Here is a 21,802-nt window from a genome sequence, read left to right as displayed (position 1 = left end):
CAAAGTCACATGACAGCTCATGATCTGGAAGTTTTTATCATAACTCAGCTTCTGCAAACGGAGTTCTGCATGCAGATGCAGCAGCTGCTCTGCTCTCACCTGCGCTGCTGCTCCAGCTGCTCCAGCTGCTCGGAGCTGAAACAGGAAGCTCTCAGCCGACTGTCCCGCCCGGTCTTCATCTGGAGCAACACCGTGTCCTCCCCAAAGTCCTCCCGCGGTAAAATCTGATGGTCTCTGGGCCAAAGCAGACCGGCACCACCGACCCGTACCACAGAAGGGCCGCGACCACTGGTGGGACCGGTGTTCCAGACCCGCTGTGGCCGACAGACCCTCACGTTCCGCGGCGAGAGGCTGTGACACGGCACGGCGCGTCTGTGTTATTGTTGTTTAGTGGCAAGTCAAAAAGTCAAAAATGGTCTAAATTGCCGGTACACTTGACTAAAACTTTGGAAAGGAGCGCGGCACTCAATGAGTTAAAAGTCGGGGCGGTGTTTGGCTCAGTTGGTGGAGCACCTGCCCCATGTGTTCAGGCTGTAGTCCTCACTGCGGGCGACCCCGGTTCGAGTCCTGCGCCAAGCGGTCCTGTCCTGCGTGTCGTTCCCCACCTCTCTGCCTCCCGTTTCCTGTCTCTCTCTCTCAACTGTCCTATCCAATAAAGGTGAAAAAAGCCCCAAAATATACTTAAAAAAAGAAAAGTTAAAAGTGAATTAGAAATTATGTGTACGGTTGTATATGTAGGCTATGTGAATTATGTGGCTGTGTATATGATTTAATGTGGGTATATTGTAAAAGGGAAAAAAAAGGGGGGGGGGGGGTGAAATAATAAAAACTTGATTAGAAAAAGCATAATTCAACGTGTATTTTCTATTTCTTAATTTCTATAAATTTTTCTTAATCATAATCTTAATGACACTATTGCAAATACTGCTGTCTTTTTTTTTTTTTTTTTTTTTACTGCTATTGCTATCTGCTTTTTATAATCTATCTGCTGCAACCCTGTGAATTTCCCCATTGTGGGACAAATAAGGGATTATTTTATATAATCTTATTACAAGATACAGTCATATTATATTATCATACTAATACTACAATGATTCATATTGTAAACAACATGATACGTTTCTGATGTGATTAGTTTGTCTGTCATGAAAATATATTGTTAGAACATTAAACTTCTCATGTAGTAGCTAATTTACATAGTTCTGTGTCTGAAAATGAAAAAGTCACTTAACTTGTCGAAAAACTGTTGTAAAGTGAAAAATAGTGACGTGGTTTAGTTTGTTTCCACAGTAAAAGCTGAAATAGTCTGTTAGTCGATAGATACCGGAAGCTGTTTGGCAGCTCCGCCACTCAGAGGAGGTTTGTTCGTTTATCGACTGAAACAACACGATTATCGTCTTTTTTAACGTCTTATATCAACTCATGTGTCTGGTCAGAGTTACTTTAATGATAACACGATGTGTTTTAGGTTGAACTACAGTCATATTGTGTGTGTGTTTAAACGCACACCGCGATGTTTGGAGCCTCCTCTGTCTTGGCGCCATTAACCAGCCACACTGTATTGTTTCCTGCTCTGGTTGTTTTAATGTAAATCCAACTGTAACAGGAGGTTTTTATAACCGTAAACACCTAAAACACGTTATATCGGGAGTGTTGAATGTTGTTTTATGATCTGAAACTTTGATAAAAAGTCATAATTGTCTCTTACTTCACTGTGGGGTTGATGTAGTTTTCTTTTTACCTCCAAACAAAGTAAAATGTTGATTTACAGCCTCTATAGGAGGCAGATCTGAGTCAGTATACAGGATATCATACTGTGAAAAAGTCACTGTTCTGTGCATTAGGATCAGATGTTATTCACTGGTTAGTGAGGAAAATGCAGGAGATGAAGGTACGTGGATGATCAGCAGGGATGTCGTGGTCAGGGGACGTGGGGAAACGCCGTCTGCCAACTAATTTCAAAATGTTCAAAACAAAACAAAAAAAACTATAAAAACACAAAAGCAATGGACAGAATATACCTACACCTACGACTTGCCTAAGATGCAAGTTCACGGTGGCCATCACTCTGTTAGAATCCAGGATCGTCCCCGTTGCCTATTTGAAGATTAAAGAGTTTGTCTCGTATTTACGAGTGGTTCTGAATGCAGCATCATCTGAGGCGGACGGTGGCCTGTCAGATCTACAGTAGCTTCAGGAGAGAAAAAGAAATTCTGATTCACAATGAAGCCTGTGTTTTATCAAGGATACATAGACATTTATTCAATACATTGATAAAAATATAGAGCTGATGTTAGTGTGTGTGTGTAGTGTCTAGGCCTATATTGTTGTAATGTGTGTATATGTGTGGTAATGAGCAAGAAACAGTCCAGCATGTTGTAATTCTTGTTGGTGACTTTCATATCTGGCAAACTTCAAGCTCTATGTGTGTGTGTAGCTCTGCTGCCACCTACTGGACAAACTCAGGTCACTGCAGAAAGATGAGTCGATCCACTCAAGATGGAAAAAAAAAATTAAATATGCAGAGAAGAAACAACAACAACTCATTTATTTGGCATTTTTCATGATTATTTATTATATTTTGATGATTGATTAAACTGAATGTCTTTGGGTTTTGAGTTGATCAGACAGAATAACTCTATACCACGAGGCAGGATTTAAAGTTATTGAGGTAACTTTTTTTACTTTTACTTCTGTGATGGTTGTTCACTTACCGGGGTGAATCACCATGGAAACAGATGCTGAGCTCCTCACCTGCTGTGTAGCAGGTTAACGTCAGAGGATCAGATCAAAACCTGCCAAAAAATAAAAATAAATTTTAAAAAACTACCGACGATTGAGATCACTAGAAACACTGAGTCATCATTCCTACTACAGGATCCTAGCAGGGACAAAAGACTTGAACAACGCCAGAGAGGAAAACCCAGTGTTACCTGAGTTGATCCAGTTAACTGAGAGTTATCCTGGATGTGTTAAACAGCAATATAGCGTGAAAAGGTGTCAAATAAGTGGCGAAAAGGTCAAATAACTCAAAAAAGACCAAATGAAACTATCAAAGGTAACACCCACACAACTATGACAAGTTCAATGAAGAGTTTCCTCCTTTTTATTCTCTGTAAAGACCTTTGAATTGTCCTTGTTTATGAAATAGGCTTGTGTTGTGTAACCTGAAAGAATCTAATGCAGAGAGTACTCTTATTATTCAAATTAAATACTGAAAAACAATGTTAGCTGTCCTTTTCTGTTGTAGCTAAAGCCAGTTTTAATTGTGTTATATATTGTTAATTGCTTTGTTATAGAAATGCATCATATTGTATCAAGTGGTTAATGACGCACCCAAACAAACAATAAACTGCATCATGTTATAAATATATTTTCACATTATTGTCACATGGCTTGAGGGAGCAGTTTGTTGTAAAGCTTAATAATTAAATGCTGGATACTCACAGTAATAATCACAGAGTGCATCGGTCAGAAGTCTTCACTCTATCAGTTCCTCCAAGACTTGGAATAAAAGACGACTCCTCAGACGATTTTGGCCTTTTCCTCTAGTCTGCAAAGGTGTGAGTGTCTGTGTGTATGTGCATGACAATCAATACAAAATACTGATTAGTAACAGTTGACTGAACAGCAGCAAGAACACCTACTACACAGGTATCCAGTAGCTAACAATTAGCTACAACACAAGCTAGAAAGTACTATGAACCAAAACATCTCAGTCACTGTGGTGCAACATTTCAGAGATTCTTATAAATAATAAATCAAAACATAAGCAGCATCATCATCTCTAAATGTATAGTAATAATAATAATAGACCGTCTGGAGACACGTGGCTGGATAACGCTGCTCTGAATGTGTTGTTACATACAATCATTATATCAGAACAACGTGCAGTAATAAGACCGGACTAAACTAAACTGAACTATATCACACACGACCTCTCTACTATACTGCTTCTTGCTGATGCCACTTAGAGACAGTGAGATGTGTCTCTATAGGTGTGGCAGCCGTCCATCACTTCAGTGTGTCCAGTAAAGAACAGTAGCTGATGTTCAGGTGAGGGCGTGAATACGGAGACGCAGAGTTCAGGTTTGGGCTCGGACCGTTTAGTCAAAAAGGTTTATTTGAATCTGAGCGTGATTCTGTGATAATACGTTCTAGTGCAATATTATAAGTATTCAGAATAAAACAAAGAAAAAGACTTGCAGGTCTGCAGAGCATACAGTAGCAAAATGCCACTCACATTACCACAAGCTAAGAATCACAGTATGATAGACACAACTATTGACCCTTTGCACGTGACGTCACGTTCCACTCGCGGTAGCTACGGACGCCATGATGGACGGCAAAAGAACAGTGAACGTCAATGTAATTCAATGGGCGCGTTATAGTTTTGTGACATACCGGGGTTGTAGGGTTTCCCCTCCTTTTCCACTGAGCTGGTTCGAGTGCTGGTTCGGAGCTAGAGCTTGACTAGCACCGGTTCTTTGCTTTTCCACCGCTTAAGAACCGGTTATTGGTCCTTAAAACTGTTCCCAAGCACCAACTCCTTGCTGGTCTAGAGCTAAGAACCAGGGCTGGCCACTGGCAGCGGGGTTACATGAGCAACAGGACCAGTGCAAAGATATACAGACACGTTATCGATGCCATTATAAGTTATCTATAGTGTATAGTCGATGTAAACACAGTTGAAGCTAACTAGCTGAGCTACATGCTGTGGCTAACAACAGCTAACGCTCGTGTTAAACATAGCACCGTCACAACGTAGTTGCCGCCGTCGGATCGCGGCGATTACAACGAAGACGGCTTCCTGATTTCTTTTATTTTTCAGCCGGGTTTAATCAGAGAATGATCACTAATTAGACAGGTCTTCAACACCCACGGGTCGGACTTCCAGGTCCGTTAACTGTAGTTAGCAGCAGCAAAGACAGGAGCAGCTGCTGTATGGGGAGTGTGGCACTGACTGACGTTAACTCCTTAGCAGTGGAAAAAGCACAGAAAACTGAGATATTCTACGGCGAATAACAAAAAAACAAACAGAATATTGCAACGGAGGAGTAGATATTCTATTTAAAATAAGTGATAATGCTGTGAGGTTGTAGTGTGAAGTGATCGAGCCACATTGTTGGACGGCACCATACTGTATAGACAGTACATTATCACTGAGCACTTTCTGCCGTCCGTCATGGCGTCGCCTCTCGCGTCACGTTCTAATTGTGACGTAGCTGCAAGGGGTCAATTAACTATGCAAGGAAAAAAAACACTCACCTGCAGTAAGATGACATTTTAAATGTGTTACTTACATTTCTATAGATGCACACTGATGTATTCAGGAGCAAACAGGAGCGTGGGGACACAGAGTTCACGTGCTCGGAAAAGCCTGATCGGAAATACGCACAAAAACTTGCATAGACGGCGCATGACCTTTGTTTGTTTCCATAGTCTTCAGTTATACAGTCGGAGTTTATATGCGACGCTTGCGTATGGAAATAAACCCTCAATCATCATCGACGGTCGGTTGAATTCAGTGAACATTTCCCTTTTCTGTGTTCAGTCATCAATACAAGGACAGAGACAAACATGACACTAATAAACTGTGAAACTGCACTAGTGTGGTTTGACTGTTAATAAAGAGTCAAGTCTTCCACAGCAAGAGAGTGAATGGATTTCAGGTTGTTCTAGTCTTAAGTTGTTGCACTGGTGCTGAGTTATAATCAAAATGACTTATTAACAAGGTTCTGATGAGTTAATAGAAAGGAAATTTAGATTGAATGTTGTAAACTAGTGCAGTTAAAAATATATACCCCAAACACTAAACCTTTTTTTAAATTCCTTATATGTTCCTTGTTTCACTTGTTACTTGTATTTCTCTTCACTACCCAAGTCAGCTAAATGAGTGTGTCATGTTCATTCCCTACCTGTGAGTCCCGTAAAGTCCAGATGTGAATCCACAGAGTGAATCTGCAGCAGCTGGCCACACCACTTCATGAGTCCTTCAGAAAACCCTCTCTGGCTGCCTTCAGCTTCACAGCTTCAATCTTAAATCCAGGATCATAAACACCAGCAGTCTGTATAAATAGTACAGGACAAACGGTAACACTTTACACTAAGGTACACAAAATTAGAGTAGTTAATGAGTAACTAATGAAGAACTAATGAGGAACTAATGAGTAGTTAGTGAGGAATTGAGCTACACAAAATTACAGTAGTTACTGAGGAACTAAGCTACACAAAATTACAATAGTTACTGAGGAACTACTGATTAATTAACTATTAGTTAATGGTCAGTTCTTCAGGAACCCCTGATCAAATTTCAGAGGAGTAGTTAATGAGGAACTAATGCGTAGTTAGTTAGGGAACTGAGATACACAAAATTAGAGTAGTTACTGAGGAACTAATGATTAACTAACTATTAGTTAATGGTCAGTTCTTCAGGAACCCCTGATCAAATTTCAGAGGAGTAGTTAATGAGGAACTAATGAGGAACTATTAATGATCAGTTCTTCATTAACTCATGATCAAATTTCATAGAAAGTTAATCACAACTTGATGATTAGTGAACTAGTTACTTCATCAGTACAGAATCATTACTCAGTAACATGTCCAGTAGTTAACCTTTATGACCTAAAGTGACACATAATGAGTGGTTTTTCATTTCTTCATCTTCATCTTTACATTAGTAGTTCCTTAAAAAATCACAGACAGCAGGATTCTTTAGAAGATTTTATTCATTAATTTCAGACCACATACACATCAATATGACCATCCATGTTGCCTTCGAAATAAATATGATAGTTTGTCACATGTTTGGTAGGCTAAATGAATGTATCATGGGGCTGTGTAGTACTGTATACTGATCACACCGTGGTTCACAGTAAAGTTGTTTGAGGTGCACAAAATTTAGAGTAGTTATTTACTATGAAACAAATTTGGAATGAATGAGGAACTCACTATTAGTTAATGGTGAGTTATTCAGTAACTCCTAATCAAATTACTGAGGAACTAACTATTACTTAATCATTAGTTACCCTTGTTGTGTACCTTAAGGTAAAGTGAGACATCAAAATGAGTAGGTAATGAGTACTGAATCATTACTTAGTCATTAGTTACCCTTTTTGTGTACCTTATAGTAAAGTGAGAAATCAAATTGAGTAGGTAATGAGTACTGAATCATTAGTTACCCTTTTTGTGTAAAGTGAGACATCAAAAGGACTAGGTAATGAGTACTGAATCATTAGTTACCTATTTTGTGTACCTTATAGTAAAGTGAGACATCAAAATGACTAGGTAATGAGTACTGAATCATTAGTTACCCTTTTTGTGTACCTTATAGTAAAGTGAGACATCAAAATGACTAGGTAATGAGTACTGAATCATTAGTTACCCTTTTTGTGTAAAGTGAGACATCAAAAGGACTAGGTAATGAGTACTGAATCATTAGTTACCTATTTTGTGTACCTTATAGTAAAGTGAGACATCAAAATGACTAGGTAATGAGTACTGAATCATTAGTTACCCTTTTTGTGTACCTTATAGTAAAGTGAGACATCAAAATGACTAGGTGATGAGTACTGAATCATTACTGAATCATTAGTTACTCTTTTTGTGCACCTTATAGTAAAGTGAGACATCAATATGAGTAGGTAATAAGTACTGAATCATTACCTAGTCATTAGTTACTATTTTTGTGTAAGGTACACAAACATTACAGTAGTTACTGATGAACTAATGAAGAACCAAAATAATCATTTGCCTCTATGTGCACCAAAATAACTTTTGTCTTCACGGGCACCAAAATAAGATTTTACCTGCACAGGTACACCAAAATAACATTTTTTTTATGTCCACACACAAGAAAATATGATAGAATGTAAAAAAAATAATAATAAAAAGAGAAAGAAAAGAAAAGAAAAACCTTTGTAGCTTTCTTGTTTTAATAATAGCCTAATAAAAAATAACAAGTGTGTAGCGTCCCCAGCTAAATGATGGTCACAAATGATGAAACTGATGGTTCACATTCCTTCATTCCATGGACCGTATTCAGTTGCAGACACACCGTAAGAGCTATGAGAAGAAAATAAAATACAGTTACCTTTCCTTTTACATAAATGAAATTATTTTAAACTGCTTTTATCACATAAACAATCATAATAATATTAATAATAATAAATTTAATTTGTAATGCACTTTTCATCGGCACGATCTCAAAGTGCTACAATTGTTAAAACAAGGTAGGGAAAGTAGAGTTAAAAACAGGGTAGAAGGAAGAGTTAAAAATGTTAAAAACAGGGTAAAGGAAATAAAAACATGCTCAATGTAAGTTGACTCCCTTTTTATCTATTTAATCAAAAGACAATATCCAAATGGAGTGCTGTATTACCATGAAATAAATATTTTTAACCGTTTGTTTTTAATCCAATAAACTGTTTTTAACCTTACCAGACCTCACATCAAACAGACAAAACAGTCCTGTTGCATTAATAAAACAATCAACGAGTTAGCTTAGCTTTATCTCACTTCAATGTATTGAAGTGAGATGGAGCTAAGCTAAGCTAACTAAGCCGAGCTGGCCAATGCTAATAGCTACCGCTAACCACAACATGTTCCATACATACATGAGACTATCAACGGCGACCAAACTCGAGCCGGACATAAATATAACATGAAAAGGTAACAAAAACAAACCTTGTGCCCCTTATTAGCCAGGTGCTAGGGCGTTTCATGTAAGTTAGGCACACTTTTAGCATTGAAGACACTCTGGCCTTGCAGACACACTGCCGGTAAAATCCGTAGCACCGGAAGTTTATGAGGTCTCGGCGAGACGCTTTCAAAATAAAAGCACTGAATATAACGTCGGCTTAATATATAAGAAATAAAGCCCTGACCTTGACTAATGTTCAGAAACTAAATAAATAAACATAAAAACAACAAATGAAGTAATGTTCTTATCATAAAGGTCATTTACAAAGTGTCATTTGTCTTTTATTTTGGAAACGAGATCATCATTTCCTGTGCATCTTTACTGTGAGGAGCAGTGAATTCACTTGGCACAAGAGAAGCAATTGACCATGCCACAAGAGAAGCAATGGACCATGCAGGGAAAAGCAAAAGAAGGAAAATCCCATTTCGACGATATCTCGAGGATGAGGGTGTGACCGTACAGTGATATTTTAATGGTATCTGTCTTTTTTTTTTTTTTTTGGAAGATGTGTAAGATGACTCCTCAAATTTTACTATGCTAACTTTCTCCAAAGTGACCTAGCATAGCATCGATGCTATGGTCGGTTAACAGAATGTAGCATTGATGCTACACTTGCACACATTGTACAAAACATTAAATAACCTGTTAACTGCATCTGAATCACGGGATTCTTTGCTTTCCGAGGGTCCTTCAATGGTGCCTCTATGAAAGTATGCTCAAGTGTTGCATTGATGCTAGCTCGGTTTAGCTCTGTTCCCTTACCATGTGGTTACATGACGCATATCGTCCCTTGTTGTCATAGAGGCACCATTCAAAAAATCCAGTGATTCAGATGCTGTTCACAACTCGTGTCTATCATATACGGTTCATAAGTTATTAAATATTGACAAAAATGTGCAACCTCAGCATCAATGCTATGCTCGGTTTAGCTTCTCTTCCAGTGTCACGTGTTGTCGTAGAGGCACCATTCAAGGACCCTCGGAAAGCGGATAACCCCCCCGATTCAGATGCTGTTCACAGCTCGTCTCTATCATAAACGGTTCATAAGTTATTTAATGTTTTGTAAAACATGTGCAAGCGTAGCATCAATGTAACGTTCGGTTAACCAAACTACGGTCGGTTTTAGAGGGCTAAATTCACTTTGGACAAAGTTATCTTACAGTAAATTTGAGGAGCAATCTTACCGAATTTGTATATATAAAAAAAAAAGAGAGAGATACCATTAAAATGTACTTATACTGTACAGTCACATCCTCATCCTCGAGATATAGAACGTCTCTGATATAGTTGAGATGGGAGCTTCTGCTCTTCCTTGCTCTGTCCATTACTTCTCTCATCGTCGTCAAATGAATTCACTGCTCCTCACAGTAAAGCTGCACAGGTGAGCCACCGGAATTGAAGATCTTGTTTCCAAAATAAAAGACATGACTTTTTTTAAGCAAGTAAGTTACAAAGGTTTTTGTTGTTGTTTTACATTCTATGTCATTTTGGTGCACATGGAGGCAAATGATTATTTTGGTTCCTCATTAGTTCATCAGTAACTACTGTAATGTTTGTGTACCTTACACAAAAATAGTAACTAATGATTCAGTAATGATTCAGTAGTTATTACCTACTCATTTTGATGTCTCACTTTACTATAAGGTACACAAAAAGAGTAACTAATGATTCAGTAATGATTCAGTACTCATTACCTAGTCATTTTGATGTCTCACTTTACTATAAGGTACACAAAATGGGTAACTAATGATTCAGTACTCATTACCTAGTCCTTTTGATGTCTCACTTTACTATAAGGTACACAAAAAGGGTAACTAATGATTCAGTACTCATTACCTACTCAATTTGATTTCTCACTTTACTATAAGGTACACAAAAAGGGTAACTAATGACTAAGTAATGATTCAGTACTCATTACCTACTCATTTTGATGTCTCACTTTACCTTAAGGTACACAAAAAGGGTAACTAATGATTAAGTAATAGTTAGTTCCTCAGTAATTTGATTAGGAGTTACTGAATAACTCACCATTAACTAATAGTGAGTTCCTCATTCATTCCAAATTTGTTTCATAGTAAATAACTACTCTAAATTTTGTGCACCTCAAACAACTTTACTGTGAACCACGGTGTGATCAGTATACAGTACTACACAGCCCCATGATACATTCATTTAGCCTACCAAACATGTGACAAACTATCATATTTATTTCAAAGGCAAAATGGATGGTCATATTGTGTATGTGGTCTGAAATTAATGAATAAAATCTTCTAAAGAATCCTGCTGTCTGTGATTTTTTTAAGGAACTACTAATGTAAAGATGAAGATGAAGAAATGAAAAACCACTCATTATGTGTCACTTTAGGTCATAAAGGTTAACTACTGGACATGTTACTGAGTAATGATTCTGTACTGATGAAGTAACTAGTTCACTAATCATCAAGTTGTGATTAACTTTCTATGAAATTATATCATGAGTTAATGAAGAACTGATCATTAATAGTTCCTCATTAGTTCCTCATTAACTACTCCTCGGAAATTTGATCAGGGGTTCCTGAAGAACTGACCATTAACTAATAGTTAGTTAATCATTAGTTCCTCAGTAACTACTGTAATTTTGTGTATCTCATTTCCCTAACTAACTACTCATTAGTTCCTCAGTAACTACTCCTCTGAAATTTGATCAGGGGTTCCTGAAGAACTGACCATTAACTAATAGTTAATTAATCAGTAGTTCCTCAGTAACTACTGTAATTTTGTGTAGCTTAGTTCCTCAGTAACTACTGTAATTTTGTGTAGCTTAGTTCCTCACTAACTACTCATTAGTTCCTCATTAGTTCTTCATTAGTTACTCATTAACTACTCTAATTTTGTGTACCTTAGTGTAAAGTGTTACCGGACAAACATATTTATTAAGTGTTTTCTTCATTAATGCTGGTCTTATCCATAATCGATTTTAACCAAAATACAGATTATCTTCACATTTTACATAGTTGTGTGTAGATAAATGTAATAATACTAGTTTCAGTATAAACCGTCACACCAGCTCAGGTAGCGCAGGTGGAAAACACTCCCTGAAATCAGAACAAGATGTGTAAATTATTTCTGTTCATCTCACTAATTTTATGACTTTGTATCAGTTATTTCACTGCACGTTTTCCTCGTTATTACTTCTCTCCTACCTTAGCTAACAGGACTCGACAGAGATGTGATTCACAGGACAAAATATCTGATTAAATGCGTACGTGACTTACACTAGACACAAGATGGCGGCAGCACTCGGGAACGGCTACGAGTTCCTGTCATCACTGAGTGGGGACTCGGTCACACACTTTGTTTTACTCTCTGCAAATTAACTTTGCTTTAACTTACTCATAATGTCACAAAAACATCCTCTAAACATCCTTAACAAGTTAAAAATTATACAGATACGATAACTGTGTTTTAAAACCCACAACATATAAAATAACAAGTCAAATATGCGTATGTGACTTTCACTAGACTGTTAAACTAATTCAAGTCCTGCACCATGTCTGAAAGTCTTTGTCTTAGAGGTTCAAAAAGTGCAGTTACTCACAGAGCTGATGAATGTCCCATGTGAACCAGTGCTCAGATGTGTAATGATGCTGCCATCTTCCTGCTGTGCTCCTCTGTGAGCTGTGTGTCGGATACAGGCTCACAAACCGTTATCAATTGTTCCAAGTCATAAATGTAGTTCTTGAACGTTGAGTGACTGTCACAGTTTGACGTGTTATGTTGCGTCTATCGTACGCTATATCAAACAGCTGCAGCTGGAGTTTTAACTAGAACAAAGAGACCAGAGCACATCACCTCAGTTCTTCAGTCTTTACACTGGCTCCCAGTCGGCTACATAATAGATTTTAAAGTTCTGCCACTAGTTTAGGTCCAGAATACATGAATGCAGGGTTCCTACAGCTTAAGCCAAGTTAAATTTAAGACTTTTTTAAAGCCACTTGAAATGAAATTTAAGACCGACTTCACAATAAACACAAATGCAGAAAAAAAACAAAAAAAAAACACCATATCAATTACATAGGGTTAGGGACAATTTGACCCACTTTCCTATGTGATCCAAGGTAAAGTGACTGCTACATGAACATTGAATTGTGTCTCTTTCCAGCTGTCCTTTCAAAATAAAAATAACAACATCTCTGTCGGAATGTTACCAATTATTTTGAGATTTGAGACTAATTACAACCATAAAATACCACTTACCATGTGTTAACATTTTTAAGACTTTGAAAAATTGATTTAAGACATTTTAATGCCAATTAAGGCCTTGTTTTTAGATTAATGAGTTCAATGCCTTTTAAGACTTTTTAAGGATCTGTAAGAACCCTGTGAATGACATGTCAGTAGAGTCTAAACTACATAAATGACGTGTTAGTAGAGTCTAAACTACATGAATGACATGTCAGTAGAGTCTAAACTACATGAATGACATGTCAGTAGAGTATAAACTACATGAATGACATGTTAGTAGAGTGTAAACCCAGTAGAGCTCTGAGATCGACTGACTCAGGTCAGATAGTGGAGCTCAGAGTTCAGACCAGACATGGTGAAGCAGCATTTAGCTGTTATGCTGCAACAACTGGAACAAACTACCAGCAGAACTGAGATCAGCCCCAACTGTCAGCACTTTTAAATCCAGGTTAAAAACATTTCTCTTTTTATGTGTATTATGGCTGAGCTCTTTTAAAGAACTTTGCATTTTGATCTTGGATTTGCACTGCAAGTCATCTTAATTGTTGTAGCCTAATACAAATCAATATTTCATGCTGCAAACTCATATTTAATGCTCTGTTTTACTCTAGTTTTTATGTTATTGTATAATTTTTCCTCTCTTTGTTCTGTACTTTTTTAAAAATATTTTTTCCTTACTTTTAATTGTATGTTTAAAGGAGTATTATCGCAAATCCAAATCCTTAATTCGGCCACTAGATGGAGCCAGGCGGAGTTTATCAGATATAAACAAGTGGGCAGCTGTCAGAGAGAGAGAGCAGCCTCGTTTAGTCCCCCCCGCCCCCCCTCCTTCTCCCTCCCCCTCCCCCCTCCTCCCCCCTCCTCCTCCCTCACCAGCGTGAATGAACGTGCAATCGCGGGTAAAAGAAAACTCGCTAGTGGAAGCGGCAGCTCTACGTCGCGTACAACCACAACAACGACAACAACAGCAACTGAAACGTCCTCCTCCTTACGCTGAGAGGACAGCTAAAGAAAGACACAGGGACGTGGAGACAAAGTGTTCTACCAGCGATTCAGTGACTGTGAGCAGCCTAACACACTGCTACATTACTTACTGTTGCATATTTGTCCGGTTCGGGGGTCGGATTTGCGAGTTCCGAGTGCATTTTAACGCAGCAAGCGCCGGGCCGGCTTGGATCATAACAAAGACAAATGCTGCATTTGCCCCACGGACACTATACTGTTGGCGATTTTTTTTGTAAATTTAGTTATGGCTCCCCCCGACCCATCTTTTGCATATTTCATCTTATTTTATGCTATTACTGCTGTATTTGCGATAATGCTCCTTTAATGTTTCCAATTTTTATTATTTTGGGTTTTATTTTAATTTTGTATGTTTTTTTTTCGTTTCCAATTACTGTTACATATTTTATTTTTATGTAAAGCACACCAGTTACCCTTGGTATGAAACGAGCTAACGTTAGCTAACAGCTATATGAATGTTGTCACTGTTAGCCGTGCTAGCTAGCGAGCCGTTTAGCTAGCTAACTGTGGGCAGTTGAGTGTATATTTACATCATTTCGTAGCGATTTTTCCCACTCTAAACGACAGACGGAGCAATATTTCAGTCAACGAATATTATATGACACAGAAGAAAGCAGGTTCAAGTACTTACGGACTGTTCCGGGTGGGTTTTATTCACGTTGTTGAGAGGAAGCAGCCAGGAGGAGAGGACGGGTCCAGAGGTCCACAGTGGAGCCGTGCAGGTCACTCTCCAACCAAGAGGAAGCCCAGGTAAAAAAAAAATAATACTGTAAACAATATTTGCAGAAAAGATCGATACTAATATCACAATCAATGGAAAATAACAGCATCCGGTGGTGATAGACTACATTCCCGCTTGACGTTGCGGTAAGAAACAGCCAATCACAGCCAGCGTCATGTCCCATGCGTCACAGACGTAGGGAAGGTAAACTGGGAAAACTTTGAACTGAAGGAGAGAGGGAGAGAGAAAAAAATAACCAATAAAGAAAAACACGTGTTGTACAAATCTAAAATGTATTCATATGCATTGATGTAAATACTTTATATTAAATTCAATTTGATTTTATTCATAAAGTAACTAGGCCTACATTTCATGCACAATACACATCGATGTGCTTCACAACATCACATTACAAGACAGTTAGGCTACAATAAATTATCGCAAGGTGCAAGTAAACAATCATGTATTATAGTCCTCTTGTGAAAGTTCCCAGCAGCTCCATTAATAATAATAATAATAATAATAATAATAATAATACATTTTATTTATAAGCGCTTTTCCAAAAGCTCAAAGATACTTTACATTTAAAAAAAAAAAAAAAAAAACAATGATTGTAATGATTGTTGATAATAAACATTACCAGTAGATCAATGGTCAATTGTCCATTCCAGCTCATCCCCACTATTTCCAACACATAAATGCTCACAGACCCACACATACTCACTACTGTATGCACAAACCACCTTCCACCACAACACCATTTCAATATGTACAGCACTGTTCACACCCATATAGCATTTGTCTTTATGTTTATCAAATAACACATCTGGGTTATCACAAAAAGAAAAGAGATTTATTTTCTGGCAGGTTGGCGTTGCTGTGATTGTAAAGGCTGACTGCTCAAATCCTCCAGTTAAACCACTGGAATCAGATGTAGGTGGAGTTTAATGTTGATCCTTGAACTTTGCCCTGTCCTTCAGGCTGCAGCCAGGTAGCTACGCCTCGGTTCAGACGCCATTTTAAAGTGGACGGAGCAGAAGGAGGGAAACTGAAGTCTGAGGCAGGTGAGTGTTAACACAACATTATTATTATTATGCTGCTAGTTATCATTGAAGTGTGAGAGTGTGTGAGTGAGTTTGTCCCTGTGGACTGTGGAGGGAAGAAAAGTCCCTTATTCTTCGTAGTTCACCTGAACACACCTGAGTGACATGATGACATGAATATTGATTTGAAGAAAAAGTGTAGGAGCCATGAATGAATTAAGCGTTTTCTTAGGTTAAAGTTAAAGATTATTGTTTTGATGTTTTATGTTAACGAGGATATCGGTTGTAATGATTAGGGAATGGCGGATCATCACATGTTTATGGGCGGGGTCATCTGTTTATGTTCACCTGTTGGCTTTTCTTTGTTAAAGAGAGAGAGGATGAACGTGGGACGCAACGATAATCTCAGTTTGTTTTACTTTTAATGCCTCTGTTCATTTAAAATATCTCAGCAGCTCTTCTACCACTGCTGTATCCTATAGCTCACTTTTTATTCATGGAGACACATTGAATATCAATACAGGGGTAAGACCTTTTTACCTGTATCAAATCACTTCCCTTCTCTCTGTCACAACGATCATCAACATTATTTATATGAAGCTGGATAAAAAGTTAAGTCTGTTTCATAGATAGCAGGTTATTTCTAATTTTAAATCTCAAATGAAAAAACAACTAGTTTAAACAACTTTAAACAACAAGGTTTCCTGTTGTGTTAGAACCATATTTATCTAAAATGTCAACTTCTCATGAGCTCAGTTCTTTTAAGCAATAGCTATTGCATTTTCCAGCTGATCCAAGTAGCTTATTTAATGGTGAGGAAGATTTTTTTCAACCCATAAAGAAACACTTGTTCCTTCAGTTCATCACAAAGATTAAAAAGCAAATAATAAACTGGTTGTCATTGAACGGGAAATTAAAAAAGTAATCTGAGAATTTAAATGTAACTTCAACTATCAGATACATAAAAAAAGTATCTAAAATATTAACATACAATATTACACATAGTTTGCAGATGATTTATGTTGTCTCACAACAATCATGACGGAATATTTAACATGATACAACGTGCTAACAAAGGAACAGTTCCTGTCATAGATCTATGTTTCCAAAATATTGTAAAATAGTAGGCAGGTTGTGATTGTAAAGGCTGACTGCTCAAATCCTCCAATTAAACAACTGTAATCAGATGTAGGTGGAGTTTATTGTCCTTCCTTGAACTTTCCCCCTGTCCTTCAGGCTGCAGCCAGGTATGCCTCGGTTCAGACTCCATTTTAAAGATGAACTGAGCAGAAGGAGGGAAACTGAAGTCTGAGACAGGTGAGTGTTAACACAACATTATTATTAAAGCAGAAGTAAGCGATCCGGTCGTTTTGGCTAATGCTGCGTTCCAGGCCGGCTTTTAGTTGGGTCATTTACAGAAGTTCCGTGACCGTGGAGAGCGAAGGTTCGTTTCTCACTGGATTTGTTATCTATGAAGGTTAAATAGAAAATTTAGCTAGGGTGCCCCGCCCAAAAATGTGGGGAAAATTTTTGAGAGCCCTAAATCCAAAATGGCTACCGTCCGCCAAGCTGGAAATGATCTTTTCAATGGTTTGGCCCACAGTGCTGCATAATACATGGTTTCTATGACTATTTGGGTCAAGAAGTTCATAAATTATGTAGATTTATTGATTTGACCTATTTTTGACCTTCAAATTCCAGATGGACACCAATTTTTGGCCCTTTAAATGGCCAATTTTCAAAATCGTCATAGAGCCTCAATATTAGGCTCAAATGAAAGCTCTGCTCATACTGAGTTCAGTTTACGACAGTAAAATTACAAGTAGGCCACACAGAAGTCATCTCAAAGGTCAAAAAGATCCAGGTTTGTGGTGAGAAACAAACGTTGCTGATGTTCTTTTCCATTAGTTACCTGAACTGTGTTGGTCAGTGGTCCCATCAATTCATTATGAACCAGGAAATCATTTTACACTTCTCAATAGCATAAAATATTTCTAAAGTTGTCTTCTGCAGTGATTCAACAAAGCATACCTTACTCTTTAATAATACCACACTCAACCAATGCTAGTGAGTCGGGCGGCTTGTCGGGTCCAGGCTTCAGCACCCATGTGTCGGGCCACATCGGGTTTCAATCAATACGGGGATAAACTTTGCACACAAGCCCTCCAAGCAAATTTTTAATTTGGGGCCCGCTATTACTGCCAATAATACTGATTATTGATTATTTACACACCTACTACAAACTTATTTAATTTTTCTAATCAGTCATTACGAATCATCATCCTAGCCTGGCTTCTTTTTACACATCTAGCCTATGTTTTTTTTAAAATCAGAAATGGTACCAAATTCAGCTGAATGTGCAGCCTGGGGTTGATTTACACTTAACATTCAAATGATATAGTACTCAAGTGTGATGCTATGAACTAGGCCTACAAAAAGTAACAAAATAAACCAATAAACAATGCATTTGCTGTAAACACGCCATCTGCTTTTTAATCTTTGGTTTAAAATAAACTGCACAAGTGCACAAATGTGCAACAACAACTTGAAGTGCAACAACAACAACTAAGGGTAATTGTAATCATGCAGGATTTCTGTAGGGATCGACAGAAGTTACGCACTACAGATTTAAAAAAGTGAATTGTTTTTTGGGGTCCCAGTGGGCATGGGGCCCTAAGCAGGTGTTAACGTTTGCTTATGCTTTGGGCTGGCTCTGTCTGCAAGCATAACTAAACAATCACAAGTGGCTCAAGGGTCAACAGGTAGATCACAGAAAAAAAAGAAAAAAAAACGGTGACTGTGTTGCGGCCGCTGGCTGTCCTGGACAGGTAGTTCTGTGATTCTGCAGAATACACAGATGGCCTGTCCGCCCCTGCCCCTGACCAATATTCATTCATTCATTCATTCATTCATTCTCTAGACTGCTTATCCTGCACTAAGGTTGCAGGTGAGCTGGAGCCTTCAGGCATGGTACACCCTGGACAGGTCGCCAGTCTATCGCAGGGTTAACAACCGTTCACACTCACACCTATCAGAGTTAGAGTCACCAATTAACCTCACCTGCATGTCTTTGGTCTGTGGGAGGAAGCCAGAGTACCCAGAGAGAACCCACATGCACAGGGGGAACATGCAAACTCCACACAGAGGGGCCCCACGGGCCTGATCAATATCACCAATATCACCGCAATAAAAGAAATCCTCCTCCTCACTCAGTCACTCCCACCCATTTACAGTATTATCTGTTGTGAGGGATAATACCAGCTATGGATTAGCTTTAGTTGTGAAGAAATGTGACCATGTTTGACATTGCAAACAAACATAAAACCCCAGTCTATAACTCCTTGCCATAGCTACATAGGTGGTTTGCAGGTGACGTCACATGGAACGTCACAACTGCAGATGGGATGGGATGGGATGGCAGGAAGTGTTTTGCCGACAGGATAACGGTTGGAAAATGCCCAAGTTTTGCGCTGCTACGGCTGTACAAACCAGTCAAACCGGGAAAAACTAAATAATAACAACATTGAGGGAGAAAGAAGTTATTATCTCAATTATGTGACTGAAACATGGCATGTAATTCCCACCAGCCGTGTGGTGTTCACAGCTCGGGGCCGTTCACCGCCTGACGGTGGAGGAAGAGGTGTCATAAGACGACCGAGGCGGATGGAACTTTTCAATGATGCGCCACTAGTCTGAGACGCTCCGTCTGTCTCAGCCGTCTTACCGACCCCCCGTCCGCCCGATCCTCCACCCTTCCTGATCGGCTCCGAGCTGCAAACACCCCACAGATGAAAGCGGGGCGGTTGGTTTTTGCTCCAGTCCAGTCTCTCCACTCTGGCCTTTTTTTTCACTTTTCCTCAGTGTATATGGATCACATCCGATATCTTTTTCTATTTTTAGACAATACCTGCTACTTGCAGGCTCACCCAACACTTTTGAGTACTCGCTTTCCATTCATTTCCAATCACCGTTCTCCACTTCCTGCCCCCCATCTGAACTTCACGTGTCATCGGAATCATGTGACTGCACACCACCTATTGGTGCACATAAAATATTACCTGGTTGTGGATTATCATTGAGCTGTCATGATTACATGCAAAGCAATTAGCTAGCGGTGATGTTACACAAGCATGACATATTATGGATTTGCACCGTTAACAAAATTGGTCACTTACTAACTTACATCATTTAATTGCAATATGACATGAGCATACACTTACACGGTCGTTACATATTGCAGCCCTAATTTCAGACCCACCAATTAAATCCTGAACACAGAGATGTTGAAACAGCCTCTAGCTCCACAATGACATTATGAATGGCAAAAAGGCTTTTTACATGTTCACCCACTCTTTAAGTTTCCACACGCTAATGTCATTGGAAAATTCCTAGCTGAGACACTTTGAGGAATTGGGGCTGACTGATTTGGGAATCACTGCAGAAGACAACTTTAGAGATATTTTATGCTATTGAGAATGTAAAATGATTTCCTGGTTCATAATGAATTGATGGGACCACTGACCAACACAGTCCAGGTAACTAATGGAAAAGAACATCAGCAAAGTTTGTTTCTCACCCAGGGATGCAAACAGCGCGCCGAAAAGCGAAACTCGCTTTTTTCATGACCAATTAGGTGACTTGTGTGAATCGTTCAGATCCGAAGAGTTTTTGTTTTTGAGGGGAGGGGGGGGGGGGGTCTCAGCGTCTCAGCTGGGGTCAGTAAAATGTTTTTCTAACAGGCTGACGGTGACAATCTAATGCGAACTCATTCATGGTTGTCTCTGATTACACTGATAACAGCCTACCTTTAATGTTGACGCGCGACGTGCGCGCTCGTTACCCAAAGCGGCGCGTATCCACGTGCAGTCGGTGCGGCGGCAACGCCGTTTTTTCCCCCCCGTGCATGTCCGTGGAGCTGTGCGCCGCGGACATGCACGGTTCCCTACTGTACGTTGCTGTGTCAGGCAGGTGTCTCCCACGGAGCTCTGCCTTTGAGATGACTTCTGTGTGGCCTACTTGTAATTTTACTGTCGTAAACTGAACTCAGTATGAGCAGAGCTTTCATTTGAGCCTAATATTGAGGCTCTATGACGATTTTGAAAATTGGCCATTTAAAGGGCCAAAACTTGGTGTCCATCTTGAATTTGAAGGTCAAAAATAGGTCAAATCAATAAATCTACATCATTTATGAACTTCTTGACCCAAATAGTCATAGAAACCATGTATTATGCAGCACTGTGGGCCAAACCATTGAAAAGATCATTTCCAGCTTGGCGGACGGTAGCCATTTTGGATTTAGGGCTCTCAAAAATTGTCCCCACATTTTTGGGCGGGGCACCCTAGCTAAATTTTCTATTTAACCTTCATAGATAACAAATCCAGTGAGAAACGAACCTTCGCTCTCCACGGTCACGGAACTTCTGTAAATGACCCAACTATTTTGAAACCGTAAGTTACAGCTTCAAGTCACGACTTACGACTTTGTAGCGTTCCAGGCAACACACTGTTTTACCTGTGAAAGTCACTATAACGGCCACTCGTAACTTCTGACCCGTGAACTCGTACCAGATCGAACTGGTACGACTTCACAGGTCGGAAAAACACAAGTTACGAGTTGCCCTGAATGCACCATAACTTCTTGTCAGCCGACGGAGTTAACAGCCCCCGCCCTCGTCATGGATCTATTGGTCCTCATCCATATGTCACGACATTCACGCGCATCCCTTGGCTGCACACACAGAGAGGACCGCCCCTTTATGCCGTTCTCTCTCCTCATTGGATAAAGGTTGTAGGATACAAGAAAAGTTTTCTCCTGGGCTCAGAGCAGAGACCCGTGTTTCGGTCCAACCACTCTATGTAAGTGATTGCTGTCGGAAGATATAACTATTTAAGACTTATATTAACACAAAAATATCACTTACTTCTGCTTTAATATAGTCATTATTGAAGTGTGAGTGTGTGTGAGTCAGTTTGTCCCTGTGTGAAAAGTCAACAACAACAGCTGATGAGCTGAATAATACACATTAAAACTAGTATACTGTATACTCTGTTAGTGTGAGTGTGTGTTATCTGACAGTCAGTGTTTCTGGT

At 39.1% G+C, this 21,802-nt stretch overlaps 2 protein-coding genes across 2 annotated transcripts in view; both read left to right on the top strand.

The window, feature by feature from the left end:
• Nucleotides 1-21,802, top strand: part of LOC310984633 (NACHT, LRR and PYD domains-containing protein 12-like) — a 197,994-nt gene that overhangs the window by 33,351 nt on the left and 142,841 nt on the right.
• The window catches only part of LOC310990616 (uncharacterized protein), a gene marked incomplete at both ends in the record, with an annotated part of 86,194 nt that overhangs the window by 4,612 nt on the left and 59,780 nt on the right, over nt 1-21,802 (top strand). The gene's annotated exons all lie outside the window — the stretch shown is intronic.

Source organism: Trachurus trachurus (assembly GCF_905171665.1).
Source record: "Trachurus trachurus genome assembly, chromosome: 1".
NCBI classification, from domain to species: Eukaryota; Metazoa; Chordata; class Actinopteri; order Carangiformes; family Carangidae; genus Trachurus; species Trachurus trachurus.
The sequence above is the reverse complement of the archived record's forward strand: the minus strand, read 5'-3'. Positions and strand labels throughout refer to the sequence as shown.